Raw genomic sequence first — 16,507 nt, 5'->3', positions numbered from 1 at the left:
CTCTTCACAGGAGTGTAAATCAAGCAAAGTTTGAACCGAGCCACATAAGGAGATATTAGAAATAAAAACAGAAAATGCTGCAAAAACTCAGCAGGTCTGGCAGCATCTGTGGAGAGAGAAACAGAGTTAGCGTTTTGAGTCCAAATATCAGGTCAGGTGACTGAAAGTCTTAAAGGAGGAGAGAGAGTGCGAGAGGTGGAGAGGTTTAGGGAGGGAATTCCAGAGCTTATGACCCAAACAGCTGAAGGCATGGCCACCAAAAATGGAGCAATTAAAATTGGGAATGCACAAGCTCCTCCTGCTTCGTTTAGTTGGCGAAAAGGCAATGAAGTCCCCTTTATCAGCTGGGGCAAAGATGGTATCACTCTCACCCATGCTTGTGGGTTCAAGTCTCCCTCCAGGACTTAAGCCCAAAATCCAGTCTGGTATTCTAGTGCAGGACTGAGAGAATGCGATAGTGTCGGAGGTGCTATCTTTTGATGAGGTGTTAAATCAAGACCCCCTGGCTACTCTCTTGGGTGAACATAAAAAATCCCATGGCACTATTTCACAGAAGAGCAGGGGAGGTATCCCTGGTGTCCTGGCCAATACTTATTCTTCAACAAAACTATTCATTATCACATTGTTTGTGGGCTGGCGCTCATTGTGCGCAAATTGGCTGCTGCATCTCCTAAATTACAACAATGACTGCACTTCAAAAAGTATTGTAGAGTTCTTCGGAATGACCGGTGGTCGTTAAAAGTCCTATATAAATGCAAGTCCTTTTCCTGGTGTAGAGGGTCTCTCTCTCCTCCCTTTTGCAGCGGTCCATGGTGAACTGCGAGATGTTTGCAATGTTGCCTGTTTTAGCCTGGAAGGTTCCACTAATGAAAATCTTTAGGGCCATGGTCACCTTGAGAGCTGCTGGCAGTGACATGCTCACCCTACTCTAGGGTGCGCAGGTCCATTTCCAAGAGGTGACAGAGTTCTGTGAACACCGAATAAATGAATTGCAGCCACCAAACACACTACTCATGGAATCACTGCAGGTACGGGAAGTGTTTTCTGAAAATTGTGGGTGGGTAAGACCTCCTGTTGAGAGCTCTTCTCCTCCTCCCCCCTCCTCTTCTCCTCCTGCCTCTCTCCTCCCCCTCCTCTTCGTCCCCCTCCATGGCATTCATAGGAGATCGCACTGGAATTGGGTGGTCGAAGCACAGGCGCCATTCTTCCCCTCAACTGGCACCCATAGCACTGAAACAACTGGCACTCTGGAGGCAAACTTTACGGCCCTTGTTTCCAGGCAAACAGAATAATATTTATAATCCAATAAAGACAAATGTCTGAATGAAAGCATTAATGCAACTGTTGGAATTCATGCAGGAGATGTGTATCTGTCTGATGGGCACCTCCCCTCCTGTCAAATATCCTGATAACCTCATGTTACTCAGGAGGGTCAGGACATTTCTGGCAGTGATAGAATCAATCAAAGGAACAAATCCCTTTGAACTTAAGATTGGCTGCATCTCGGATTAGAAAGAATGATAGAATCATAGAATGGTCACAACATAGAAGGAGGCCACTCATTCCAACGTGTCCATGATGGCTTCCTGCAAGGACAGGAGAGCGATGTATATTTGTTCCCATGTGTCAGGTAAAAAGTCAGGCATTGTGGCCTGCTGCAGGTGAAAGTGACACTGTCCCAGGAGCCAGTGTTTGTGCTGCTGAACCAGAGGTGCATGAGAATCACTCATTGATTTCCCCACCTCACATCTACCCATACCCACCATGCTGCATAAGAAATAGGAGCAGGGGAGGGGGGGGCGGGTAGATCATTCAGCCTCTCAAACCTGCTCCACAAAGTCACTGTATAGCCACAATGCTATATCTGTGACAGCTCTTTATAGTGTCACGACTCACTGGGGATAGTGCGCTGTAATATCAAACCCCACTGCCCCCAGAACTGTGACGAATGTGAAAAGTTTGACCAAACCATCAGATTGCCCCAATTGTACTGAACTGTTTAATTTAGGTTAACAGAATACAAGCACCAGGTTTGTAAACTTATTAAGTAAATAACTGTTTATTGAACAAACTGTCGTTAACTAGTGGCAAAAGAGAGAAATATGAACTGCTAATTTCTAATTCTATAACTTAAACTCTACCCCTTCTTAAATCCCTATACTCACACATACAAGACACACAAAAAACATGGATTTTAAATGTGGGACAAAACAGTTCAACAACACCAATTCCAGAGTACAGGATTCAATAAGTTGATTTTGATCGAAATCTTCCAAATTCCTTTCAGTTCTTGTTGACGACGCAAGTCTTCCAGCACTTTCAGTATTTAGTTCACTGGTTGAGCACTTGCCATTTCCGTGTCTCTGACAAAGATTTTCCCCTTTGCTCCTTGACAGGGGTTTTCAGAGAGAGAGAGCAGGTTATAGAGATATGAGGAGAAAAAGCTATTATTGTGGAATTACTGGAATCTTCCACACACAGGAGAAAGAGATTTTAGATCTTGTTCCTTTCAGGTGAGGAGATATTCTTCTGCACTGACCTGGTCAAAACCTGGTCACCTGGTCAGGAAGCAATTAAAACATTATTGCCAGGTAGCTCCCCTAGTCCAGGACATCTTTCCGGCATCATCCTGTCTTTCATGGAACACTCTTTTCCAGAACTGCAACATTGTATATATCTCTCATCCTGTTCCAGTGGACGTGTCTTTCAAACTGCAGCCATTGTAATTTTAATCCACAGTCCAACAGAAAATAAAAAGATATGTTCTTTACAACAGCCCAACAGAAATAAAAAGATATATTCCTTACAGTAGGCTGTGAAATACCTTGGGATGTTCTAAGTAAGGATGATTGGCCTGGCCATTGAATTGTGATTGGAAGTGTTCCCTGATTGGCTGGACTCCAGAATAATCACAGGATGTTACTATGTTATGATGTGTCCTGTCGATGAGTCACCATCCACAGGCCTGGATTGCCGGGCTGTAAAAGCATGTCTGGGCTCTGTTGCTGTGGTATGCATAGTATTTACTGTCATACTCATTAACTCACATCTGTAACAGGCTTGTGTTCAAATCAGATTATCCTACACCATCTCAAAGTAGCAATGCCTTAAACCTCTAGTACTGATGAGTGGCGAACACGTTCTGATAAATAGACAGACCGCCTCACTGTCAGGGCAACTAGACAGCTGTAGAAGTTTTGCAGAATTTCAAATACTTCCATAAGATGCCCTGCCGATCCTGGATGTAAATGTCTGTGTTGCACAGCCTCATACCAATTTCCCTCCCTCAAACATTTAGCAATGTATAAATTTGCCACATGATGTGCTGTTGATTGGGTGATTACACTGAGTTTCTAAGTAGGGACAACTTTAAAGAGAAAGAACTTGCATTTTGTAGCTCCTTTCATGACCTCAGGAATTACCAAACACTTTACAGCCAATGAAGTACTTTGGAAATGTAGTCATTGTTGTAACATAGGAAATGTGGCAACCAATCTGTGCATGACAAGATCCCACAAACAGCTATGTGGTAATGACCAGACATTCCTTTTCTGTGATGTTGATTGGGGGATAAATATTGGCCAGGACATTGGGAATAACTTCCCTGCTCTTCCTTGAAACAGTGTCCTGGGATCTTTTATACCCACCGGAGAGGGCAGATGAGGCCCCAGTTTAATGTTTCATCAAAAAAATGGCACTTTTGACAGTGCAGCACTCCCTCAGTACGGCACTGTGAGTGTCAGCCTAGATTATTGGCTCAAATCTCTGGAGTGGGACTCAAACCCATGAAGGTTCAGAGTTCCTGTTTATGATTCCTCAGCTGTTTAGATGGAAATGTGGCTGCTCTCAGGAAGAGAAAGAAAGAGAGCGCAGGTGTGTTCAAGTGTCTCCAATGAACTCCTTTGTTGAAGGGATGGTTTGATGCTGAAGTAAATCAGGACAGCTCTTCAGGGAAAACATTTGAACAAACAGGAAGAACCAGAACTCCTAATTCCAATTTCAGGTACATTAACACTTCAAAACATTAAAATTATCAGGGGTTTTGATAGGGGAAAGAAAGAGAAACTGTTTCCAGTGGCAGGATGGTCGATAGCCAGAGGACACACATTTAAAATCATTTCCAAAAGAACCAGAGGGGACATGAGGATATTTTTTAAAACAGCAGCATGTTGTTATGATCTGAAATGTGCTGCCTGGAAGGGTCATTGAAGCAGATCCAAGAGTAACATTCTAAAAGGAATTGGATAAATACTTGAAAAGGAAGAATTTGCAGGATAATGGAATAAAAGCATTGGGACTAATTAGATTGCATTTCCAAAGAGTCAGCAGAGTCATAATGGGCTAAATGGCCTCCTGTGATGTACATGAAAGCTCTGCTCTTTCATTATCTACACAAGGGCTGGGAATTCGCCACTGACCTCTCCACTCACTCCACCCCCATCCAGGGTTAGAAGGGATACCTGTGATTTGGTATTTTCCTAGTGTGCACAGGAAGACTTGAGCAAAGCTCCCATGTGGAGCCCTGGATCGCAATCTTTCGATATCTTTCCTGCCGGCTGTTTCTTTTTCGAAGAGCTGGTATTTTGAAATTCTTACTACTGACATACAAACTAAGAGATGATCTCATTCATACACTTCACCCTTCACCCCTCCATCCCTTTTCACTATTCTACTTTCTCTGATAGTCTCTGTCAGAGCAAACAGAACCGACAAGGGATTTTGTTGTGCCTGAGCTACAGGCTGATGTTGAACTAATAAAATAATCCAGTTATTATCCTGAGTCTGTAAGCCGTATGGACAGGTTTCCATTTGCGAATATGTGAGACCAACCACACTAGTGTTCCTGGCTGGTCTGTGCCATCTGTGTCATCGTATTAGAAACATACAGCCATTACAACATGGAAACATGCCACTCAGCCCCATAGATTGTGTTTGCCTTTACTTCCACAGGCGAAAGTATTCCCAGTCACATTTACTCATGTTATTCCCATATCCCTTCAATCTCCTTCTCCGCCATGCAGCTGAAGGCATGGGTGCCAATGGTGGAATGATTAAAACCCAGGATGTTCAAGGGGCCAGAATTAGAGGTGTGCAGAACTCACAGATGGTTGTAGGGCTGGAGGAATTTACAGAGGGGTGAGGCTATTAAAATTAAACATGGACCTGAGAAATTCATTTTGCAAGAATGTAATAAAACAGTTTTATTTTTTACCCTCTGAGGGGCTTCCCTTTCTTTATTACAATATTACAACAGAGATTACACTTTGAAAACACTTCATTAGCTGCGAAAGGCACTATAGAAATGCAAGTCTTTCTTTTTGTTCCTTTCATAAATTATTTAGTTTACTTATATTGTTAGCTTTCTGTGGTTTATTTTGTTTGTCTCCTACTTGGTCTGCCTTGGCCCTCTCGGTTTCTCCACTGTGCCCCTTGAGAATCTCCTGTCCAATGATGCTGGCAGCACACTCGAGCCCACTCACTCAGCCTCCCTCCTCTGGCAGATTGAACTGGCCCCAGTCTTGCTTAAAGTGTAGGTTTGGTCTCTTTGTGTGGAGCAGCTGCCAGTGGTCCCTGACTACCAGATACAAATGGGCAGAGTATGGTAGTTATATTTTCATTTAGTGTTTAGTTTTATTCAGGTGGTGGCTGTTAATTGGGAATTCACCTGTGCTCCTATGAATAGGGGCAGGAGGTGTCAGCTGTGGCTCAGTTCATAGCACCCTTGCCTTTGAATCAGAAGGTTGTGGGTTCATGTCCCACTCCCAAAAAAAAAGTCAAGAACTGTGAATGTACTTGAAAGAGTTGAATAGGGGCAGATTGAAACTGTGGTGTTTGTTGAGTTTGGAGCTGCATTATATGTAATGTCTGTCTCTGTAAATAACAACTTGTAAGTGTATAAAGACTAGTCTCCAGATCAATCCTTCACCACCTGGCTATCTGAATTGCAACAAGAGTTATGGGCATACATGCTGTACATTGGAAAGTCTGAAATAAAAACAGAAAATGCTGGAAATACTCAGCAGGTCCAGCAGCATTTGTAAAAAGAGAAAGCGTTAATGTTCCAGGTCAATGACTTTTCCTCAGAGTCAATGAAGTATTTTTGAAGTGTAGTCACTACTGGAATATAACACAGTAGCAAATTTTCTCCCTCTTTTCTTCCTTCCTCTGGTCACTTTCCTTTCCTGCCCCCCCTCACTTTCTCCCTTTCACCTCTCTCTTCAACCTTCCCTCAATCTTTCCCTCCCTCTCACCTCCTCATTCATCTCTCCTTCCCTCCACCTCTTTCTTTCCCACTTTCTCCATCCCAGTCTTCCTTGTCTGTCTATGTTACTGGCAGGCTGAGTGTTTCTCTGAATCCACTCTCCCTTGTTCCTTCTGGGCCTCCAGTGTCCCTGCCTCACATTCTCCCTCTCTGCCTCTTGCTGGCATTCTCACCTAGTCTTGCCGGTCTCCCTCTAACTCATTCCTCCCCGGGGCTTCAGGTCTGTGAAGTTCCTTCCGTCCTCAGTCCTGCAAATCTTTCGGGGTTTTAAAGAACCCAGTTTGCAATCATGAAGCCTCTTTAAATTTTACTTTGTATTCTGTTCGATTGCATTTTTAAAACGTAAATGAGTTTTGTTTTTTTTTTAAAAAAAAAAGTATTGGTAAACTTTGAGCGGACAGAGATAGTAGCAGGAATATGTCCTGTTGGAGGGCAGCGTGCCTGTCTGAAACATGCAGACAGGTTGGATTAGTGTAGGCAGTAATGCGGTACAATTTACTCTGTTTACATCGAGTCTCAGCGAGAGCTGTTCACTGACTGGAACACCAGCATCACATGGGCTGCTGCTTAATCTGTTCAATGAAAGGGGCAGGGGGGGCTCTCCATTGGTTAACCTTCCTCTCTGAAAGCGGATAAAGTGTGTAACCAAGGCGACGTGATGCAGCTTAGCAATCATCGTGCTGCAGCCACCAGCCCCCCTCCCGGGAGCAGAGCGTCCAGTGTGGAGGCGAGAGGGCCACGGCTGCAGGGTTAACGCTCAGCGCAGGACTGGACACCGGACAAGTGAGTGAGTGAGTGAGTGAGGAAGGGAGGGAGTGAGTGAGTGAGGGAGGGAGGAAGGAAGGAAAGGGTAAGTTTGCACACACTGACTCCCGCTACGGTAAGCAGCTCCCACTGTCTTGTCTGCTAATGGTTGCTGCCGGACAGTCCCGGGAATAGACCCGGTCGTGGATCAGTTAAGGAGGTCCAGGCAGCATCAGGTGGAATGGGATGGGGGGCGGGGGGGGGGGTGTGGGATGGAAGAGGACTGACCGAGTTGGAAACTGTTAAAACTAAGTAAAATGTCTTGGCTGTGCAAGGAACAGGCACCTGTTGGAGTGCAGGCGTGGTTTGGAGAGTTCACACATGTCCGTCTATTGTAGCCGAAAGCCAGGCCTTTATTAACCATTTCAATACAGAGCAAGCTCTCGTGATTTCATTTCATTGCATTGCCTGCCAAATTTATCTACCAGATCTTTCCCACTCCCAATCTCTCCCTCTCCCATGGACACAGCGCCACAGGTGCAGGTTCTTGGTGGGGCACAGTGCTGCGGGCGTGGAGTCTCTTGGTGGGGCACAGTGCCGCGGGCGTGGGGTCTCTCGGTGGGGCACAGTGCCGCGGGCGTGGGGTCTCTCGGTGGGGCACAGTGCCGCGGGCGTGGGGTCTCTCGGTGGGGCACAGTGCTGCGGGCATGGGGTCTCTCGGTGGGGCACAGTGCTGTGGGCATGGGGTCTCTCGGTGGGGCACAGTGCCGTGGGCATGGGGTCTCGGTGGGGCACAGTGCTGTGGGCATGGGGTCTCGGTGGGGCACAGTGCTGCGGGCATGGGGTCTCGGTGGGGCACAGTGCCGCGGGCATGGGGTCTCGGTGGGGCACAGTGCCGTGGGCATGGGGTCTCTCGGTGGGGCACAGTGCCGCGGGCATGGGGTCTCTCGGTGGGGCACAGTGCCATGGGCATGGGGTCTCTCGGTGGGGCACAGTGCCACGGGCATGGGGTCTCTCGGTGGGGCACAGTGCCGCGGGCATGGGGTCTCTCGGTGGGGCACAGTGCCGTGGGCATGGGGTCTCTCGGTGGGGCACAGTGCTGCGGGCATGGGGTCTCTCGGTGGGGCACAGTGCTGCGGGCATGGGGTCTCTCGGTGGGGCACAGTGCTGCGGGCATGGGGTCTCTCGGTGGGGCACAGTCCGTGGGCATGGGGTCTCTCAGGTGGACATAAACAGCCCCAAAGACAGGGGAGTTCGCCACAGTGTCCTGGCCAATATTTATGCTTCAATCAACATCACTAAAACAGATTATCATTGCCTCATTGCTGTTTGGGAGAGCTTACTGTGCACAAATTGAACTGCTACATTTTGTACATTACAACGGTGACTACATTTCACAAGTTATTGGTTGTCTGAAATCAAAACATGGAAAGCCTGAGCTGCACAATTTGGATCATCATGGAAGAGTTGACCTCTATTTAACATCCAGATGTTGTAAACATCTTTGGAAATTGCCCTCTGAGCAAGGGCAATTAGGGATGGGCAATAAATGCCTGCCTAGCCAGTGACGCCCACATCCCATGACTGATTATAAAAAAAAGGTGCGATGTAAGCACATGTTCTTTCCCGCTGAGGGAATGGACTAGAATTATATGGTAAATAGTTCCTTGTCATAAGAGAACAATTAAGTGATAATATTTTCATTACATTGTCCAGGAGCTTCTCTGATTAAAAATATTCTCACCCTGGCTCCCCATGAAGGTGTTTAGCAGTTAAAGGCTGATATTTCCCCATTAAATTTCCAGCCCTTCTCTTGCTGTCTGTAAATGATGCCCTGATGAATATCTGGCTGAAAGATAATTAAAGAAAAGCAACAATAGCACTAATAACACCCATTCCGTTTGGTTGGAGGTTAGAGTTCAGCTCTTTCAAGATCATCCAAAGTGCACAGCTCACGCTTTCCATGTTTTGATTTCAGATTTGAGTTGCTTCAGAACACGTCAGTCCTCTTATTTAAAAAAAGCAGTTTTTTTTTATGAGTGGAATTCCTTCTAATTTCTGGCTCATATTACAGGGTCCCGATATTTTGTCCACAAACAGTCTGGGACCAGTTGTCTTGAGAGTCTTAGTGAAGAAAGGCTTTGCGTTTGATGGTGAGGCTCTAAAAATATCTGGGGTGTTGAGGGTGTCAAATCGGGGCCAGTTAGATGGGATCGCATCGGCCCACGACTGCTGCCTACAGTGGTGGGTGGAATGGGTGAGGAGCTGTTCTGGTTGGGGCCTCCGGCAGTAAGGGGGTGGAATCTGGGGTTGGGGGATGTACAACGTCTGCTTTCACTCCTTGGAAACAGCAGGCCCCTCCAACCTTTCCTGAGAAAGGGGGCTGCTTTAAAAAGCATCCAGTGAGAGGATCCCCTCTTCCCACCTTTGCCTCAGGACAGTGGTTTTGCTGATTAAAACGGCCACTGGGAAATTTTGCTGGTTCCTGGACTTGCGAAAGATGCTAGGCCAGTGTTGCGGGGAGAGAGTGGTGTGGTGGTATTATCACTGGACTAGTAATCTTGAGATCCAGGGTAATGCTCTGGGAACCTGGGTTTGAATCCCACCATGGTAGATGATGGAATTTGAATTCAATAAAAATCTAATAATGACCATGAAACCATTGTCGATTATCATAAAAACCCATTTGATTCACTAATGTCCTTTAGGGAAGGAAATCTGCTGTCCTTACCTGGTCTGGTCTACATGTGACTCTAGACCCACAGCAATGTGGTTGACTCTTAAATGCCCTCTGAAATGGCTGAGCAAGCTACAAAATTGTTTCAAACTGTAGTAGTTCAAGAAGGCAGCTCACCACCTTCTCAAGAACAATTAGGAATGGGCAATAAATGCTGGCCTAGCCGGTGACGCCCACATTGCATGAATGAATTTTTAAAAAGCCTTTGTGCCAATGAAGCACTTTTAAATTGTAGTCACTGTTATAGGAAATTTGGGAGCCAATTTGTGCGCAAGATCCCAGAAACAGCAATTTGATATCAGATAATCTATTTCATTGTGTCGTGAAAGGTACTATATAAATGCAAGTCTGTCTTTTCATTTTTATGTTGGTTGAGGGATAGGTATTAATCATAGGACACTGGCGATAGCTCCCCTACTCTTCAAACAGTGGCTGTGGGATCTATTACATCCATCTGAGAAGACAGACAAGGTCTTGGTTTGATGTCACACCTCCAACAAGGTAGCACTTCGTCAGTTCTGACCCTGCCGACAGGACAGTGTTCTGTTTGTGCTATATTGAATCTGTCAGTGAGATTTTGTGCTCAATTTTTCAAGTGACATTTGAACCCACAATCCTCTGGCTCAGAGGCAAGTCTGCTACCCAGAGTTGACCACTGTAAAATGCTTTGGGATATATTTTTTAATATATTCTTTCACAGGATGTGGGTGTTGCTGGCTCGGCCAGCATTTATTGCCCATCCCTAATTGCCCATCCCTAATTGCCCATCCCTAATTGCCCTTGAGAAGGTAGTGGTAAGCCGTCTTCTCAAACCACTGCAGTCCATGTGGTGTAGGTACCCCCACAATGCAGTTAGGGAGGAAGTTGTCAGGATTTCGACCCAGTGACAATGAAGGAATGGTGATATAGTTCCAAGTTAGGATAGTGTGTGGCTTGGAGGGGAAGTTGAAGGTGGTGGTGTTCCCTGTGTCTGTTGCCCTTGGCCTTCTAGGTGGTAGAGGTTGTGGGTTTGGAAGCTGCTGTCGAAGGAGCCTTGGTGAGTTCCTGCAGTGTACCTTGTAGATGTACACACTTTTGCCACTGTGCGTTAGTGGTGGAGGGAGTGAATATTTGTGGAAGGGGTGCCAATCAAGTGGGCTGCTTTGTCCTGGATGGTGTCAAGCATCTCAAGTGTTGTTGGAGCTGCACTCTTCCAGGCAAGTTGGAGGTATTCCATCGCACTCCAGACCTGTGCCTTGTAAACGGTGGACAGGCTTTGGGGAGTCAGGAGATGTGTTATTCTCCACAGAATTCCCAGCCTCACATTCTGCATATTAAAACTTCTGTATATAAACGCATGTTCTTGAAGGCTAGTTGACAATCTGGAGTTAGCTTTCATTTCTTTTGTGGGAATCCAGTGATTCTCAACTTAAGTATAGGAACTCCAACATTATTGGTTAAACCTGGCCTCCCTGCCATCGCACATAATGCGGCACCACAAGGGCTTCTCATTTCAAACACCATTTCCAAAAGCCGAGTAGATATATCCCCACTAAACCCATTGGTAAATCAAGGAGCAGGTTAATCAGCAGCTGAGATCTGTGCACTGCAGGGTGTTTAGGTCAACAGAACCTCCTATTGATCTCAAACACAATGCCTGCTCCTGATTTAATGCGTACTGCAGGTTAGCAGCTTGGGTTTCGAACAATAGCTCTCTCTGAATCTTCTCTTGTTTGATCAAAGTGAACATTCTTTAGGCAGAAGACAAATAGCATCAGGTGTCAGCGTGGGAGGTTTGAGTCATCACCCGTGTTTAGTCACAATGACATGTGCTTAAGAGTTAGAGGAGCAAATCTGATTCCTTTTGTTGCTGTCTTTTTGTCACAATGTTCGAAATGACACAAAGGATTGATTCAATTCATTATTCCCTGAGATGTGAGGAGAGTCTGTCTCAAGTCTCTTGAGATTGAATCTCCCGAGTACATCCTAAATTGTGGTGAGGGGAATGCATTGTGAAAATATATTTGATAATTGAAGTTTCCAAAATGAAGGAGCAACACTCCAATTCTGCCCTCTTGTGTATCCCCGATTCCATCACTCTAACATTGGCGGCCATGCCTTCAGCTGCCTGGGCTCCTAATCTCTCAACTTGAACCTCTCTGTCTCTCCACACTCACTCCTCTTTAAAACATACCTCCTTGACCAAACCTTTGGTCACCTATCCTAATACCTCCTTGGTGTCACAATTTTGTCTTGAGTTTTGCTCCTGTGAATTGCCCTGGGCGGTTTTACGATTACTATAATTTTGGCTCAGTTGCCTCAATGGCTGGAGCATGATCCAGAATGATGGCAATGGCGTGGTATCAGCTGTGGTAATTCATGGAGGCCTGCCTTCTCACCTTGCCTTAAGTGTCCCTCAAGCTATATATAGCCAATTGTCTTTCTCTAATGGAGAGAGATGCCTATGGTCCTTTGTGGACTATGGCTAATTACTTACTATAGCTTGTATTATATAATGCCTTTGACACAATGAAATGTTCCAAGGCATGCCACTGACGTGTTATTAAAGCCATGTAAAGAGGCATTAGAAAAGCAAAATATTGTGGGTGCTGGAAACCTGAAATAAAAACAAAATTGCTCAGCCGGTCAGCCAGCATCTGTGGAGAGAAACAGAGTTAACGTTTCAGGCTGAGATTTCCTTTCATCAGAGCCAAAGAAAGATAGAAATGTAATATTAGTACAGGTGACCAAAAGTATGGTCAAAGAGGGAGGTTTTAAAGCGTGTCTTAAAAGAGCAAAAGAGGGGCGGAGGGGTTTAGGGAGGAGATTCCAGAGTTTAGGGCCCAGGCAGCTGGCGGCATAATTGTAGAGTGATTAAAATCGGGGGTGCTCAACATTGAAATTGAAGTTACCAAGAATGAGAAGTCCATTGATGCAGAGGCTAAGGGAAGATATCTCGGAGAATTTTTTTTAATTGTACTTAGGATGGTGGGAGATGACAATGCTTTTAAATGAGAGATGAGAGGGATGGAACAAGGTGAGATGCTCAAAGGAGGAGAAAGTGCCAAAGGAATAGAGGATCAGATCAAGGTGAGATTTGGTGACAAGCACCACACTATCACCATCACAGCCTGGGCAAGGTAAGTGGTGGAAAATGTAGCCAAGGCAGTTAAGTTTTAGTTAGGGGGAAGGTGTCATCACCCCTCAGCCAGGTTTCCATTAAGGGCATGATGTCGATGCAGTCATCCACAATAAGTTCATGGATGGTAAGGGCCTTTTTTCACAAGTGAATGGACATGTGGAGGGAGATGCATAGATTGGAAGTGAGAGCTTATCTACTGGTCAGATAAGACACAGTCAGCAGTGGGAGGGGTGAGTTGGACAGGAAGAAAATTGGCAAGATTATGACCAGTGGGCAGGAAGGTCGATGAAAGAGTGGGATTGGGGTAATTGGAATTGCTGCTCATAATAAATCAGCACCCTGCACATCGATGAGCCTGTCAGAGGATAGCAAGAAAGGCTCCGAGAAATGCTGAGGGCAGGAACGCTGAAGGTTTATCTCTGGGAGTTGAGCCTTGGACGATGGCAAGAGAGGATGAAGTAATGAAGAGTCGGGGTAGAGAATTGGGAGGGCAGAGTACCTGAGAGTGGAGAGGTGAAAGGAGGGACAGGACAAAAGAGCAGGATCTCAGAGGGCTAAAGAGAAAAGAAGTGGAGAAAAAGGTGGAAATAGAAATGGATTATTATGTCACAGCTAATGGTAAAGGCTGCGTTGTTCAAATCCCAGGGGGAAACTTAAAGCAACTGTCATAACCCGTTTTTGCTATTTGTACGTTTCGAAGCAGGCTTTGAATTCAGTATTGATAAGGCCACTAAGTCTCAAGAGGTTTTTATAAAACTAAATTAAACATTTATTAATACAAAAATTGTAAGCATATATATATATGTCTACAAAATTACTGCTATAATAACTACAAAAATCCCCATATTAATCTGACTCTCAGTTACACCCCCATTAAGGCAACAATAAACCTCATAGATTTAAAGAGACACCTGGCAGAGCACAGCCTGGACAGTCACATTCAAAATGAGTTTCTTTCAGCCGTGGGTCCTTGCAGACAGCAGTTTGAGGCTTCTCACACCTGTTGAATTTTTAAATGCCTCCCCCTTACACACAATCTCCTTTCTCCTTTTATGCATATCTTTCTCTTACAATGTAAAATTTACATTGTATCACTAGGCTTTTCATTTTACCTCTTCCAACAGTAACATACTTTGACTCCACCAATGTTATTAGTAAGCTGAAAAAAATAAACACATTGCTTGGCATCTTCTAGCTAGGTGTGCAATTTCACCCATTCTTTTGAATAGTTTATTTAAAAATGCAAATTGCCCCCTTGACACCTATGTTTCTAAATTTCCCTATGTTTATCTAATTACCATTTCAAACCTACTTCTTTCTATACATCAAAGCCTCTAGACCAGCTGGCTTTAATCCAATTAAGACATGCACACACACAAACACACGTAGACACAGACCCCACTAAAATGTATTTTTAAAAATAATTTCCAGTAACATTATAGACATTAATATCTCTTCATGACAGGATTCAAATCCGAGTGGCAGCCAAAGCTCACACGTGAATGGACATAGGGAAAACTCAAGTTACATAGGTCTGGTTATGTAACAGGACCATATCCTCTGTTAAATGCTTCATATGAAGACTGCATTTGTTGATGCTACAACTGCAGGGAAAGCACCTCCAGCCCATGCATGGTTACAGTGCCTGTGATGTCAAAGCCAGCTGCCTGCATCAAAAATGGTGTGGATCTTAACATAAGAAATAGGAACATGATTAGGCCATTTTGGCTACTTGAGCCTGCTCTGCCATTCAATAAGATCATGGCAGAATTGATTGTGATCTTAACTTCACTTTCTTGCCTGCATGCGCCCCCATAACCCTTGACTGTCTTGTAGATTTTGGTTGAGTCCTGCCAGGCTTGTGCAGAAGAGCTTGGAGTACTGAGAGTGGAGGGTGCCTCTTGATGGGTGTGCCCTCATTGACATAGCAACTGCTAAGAGGTGGGTGTGACACTTGGCAATGGTCAACAAAACTCGCTTTGCATCCAGATGGTGCATGTACTGAGAAGTTTTACTTAAATGTTTGTTTTGGAAGGCATTATTGTCCACTAACTAGTGTTGAAGTGTTTGGTTTTCCTGGCCTTCATAGGGACCTGCCATGGAGCCTCAGAAGCAGCATTAAAAAAAAGTTTCCATCCAAATTCCATTCAGTTGCATCAATCTGGTGTTGTTGACACTGTCTAGGGGCTGAATTTGGAATTTAACCAGCAGTGAAACCAGAGTGCTATAAACAACTCTTTCCAAAGCTCCAGCCTCTCAACATTCAAAAAGGACCAACCAGCAATACAACATAGTTCTCAATCAGACACCAGCAGCATTTCTATTGACTGGCCGTTCTATTGAACAGCGGCTTCAGCAGGGAGGTGCTGACTGCTGCCAGTACAGCACCCACCCAAGGCCTAGGATCATCGCTGGATCCCAGGCCAGAGGCGAGTGATGGCAGGTGGAGGTCACTGGGGAGGGGAGTCAGTAGCAAGGACAGGGTGGGTGTCTCTCAGTGGGCCCCTCCCCTCCCTGATGCTGGGTCCTTCGATCAGGCACTGAGTGTCTTTGAACGACACCTTCCCCCAATCCCAGGAAACTGCAAGAAACGCTGAATAGGTTTGCTTGTTCTGCCCCCTGCATGGTGAGTACCCTGGATTATTGCTGGATTAATTAATTGCCCATTTAAGGGCATCAATTGGTGGAGCGGTAAGGTGGTCCATGGACCTTCCCACCACTGACTTAATCGGGGTGGAGGCAGGCGGGCAATGGGGTCCCTGTCTGATTAAATGCCCCCCTCTCTCTGCCAATCTCTCCATGGAGAAGGGTGCAAGATTCCACCCACCATCTCCTAGCCACAGTCACAACCGCACACTGTTACACACTCTCTGTCTCTCTCTCACACACACATGATCACACGCAGTCACATCTCACCCCACTCAGAGAGATTTATAATTTCATGTTAGTCTCTGCCCATTTTGTCCAGGACCACTAACCAATTTTCTCACCCTAAGCCTGTATTAGTTGAGATCAGCTAACTGAGCACGGACCTTGGGCTATGGCCTGACTCCCTCCTGAGGTCTGTCGGGTTCAGTTTGACACTGGATTCTAAACTCTCCAATAGGTTAATTTTCCCCAGTGTAATGGAGGTACCTCCAGAATTTCTTCATAAAGCTGAAAGTATTTTTAATTAGCTACTGTTCGATTTTTGAGGCACTGTAGGTCTGTTGAACTCCAAAGGCCAAAGTTACTCTGTATTTTAGTGTTAATTTAATAACACACAGCACGTTTTAGTGCTGGTTTGTTAGTGGTGGTTTTTATTAGGTTCACACAGCGTGATATAGATTTTACTGCTTGTCTGCTGACTCGACTAATCTGTAGTTGGCAAGTTGCTTAATTAGTTCCTTTTTAATGTTTGTTCTTGGCTGTTGGGCTGTGATCTGGGCAAGTACGGAATGGATGAAAAGAGTCTTGTCAAGGTTAGCCTCAGATGAGGGGTGCACTGCCAATTACAACCAAAGCTGTTTTTGTACCGAGTGAAAAATGTGCCAACATCACCAGCTCCTAGTGTACTGACCTCACACAGCCCATAAAACATGGCGGATACACTTAAACCGGCCACCAATGAGACTCATAGAATAATAAAGCACAGAAGGAAATT

The 16,507-nt window shown here is 45.3% G+C and overlaps 1 protein-coding gene across 1 annotated transcript in view; it reads left to right on the top strand.

The window, feature by feature from the left end:
* Nucleotides 1-7,112: 7,112 nt before the first annotated feature.
* LOC144684914 (ras association domain-containing protein 8-like) overlaps nt 7,113-16,507 on the top strand; it is a 73,639-nt gene continuing 64,244 nt past the window's right edge. Inside the window, exon 1 of the mRNA XM_078549320.1 lies at nt 7,113-7,142. The gene's annotated coding sequence lies outside the window, so the exon portion shown is untranslated. The remainder of the gene's footprint in view (nt 7,143-16,507) is intronic.

This window comes from Cetorhinus maximus, chromosome 9, assembly GCF_964194155.1.
Source record: "Cetorhinus maximus chromosome 9, sCetMax3.hap1.1, whole genome shotgun sequence".
Classification (NCBI taxonomy): domain Eukaryota; kingdom Metazoa; phylum Chordata; class Chondrichthyes; order Lamniformes; family Cetorhinidae; genus Cetorhinus; species Cetorhinus maximus.
This window is presented reverse-complemented; position numbering and strand designations above follow the sequence as displayed.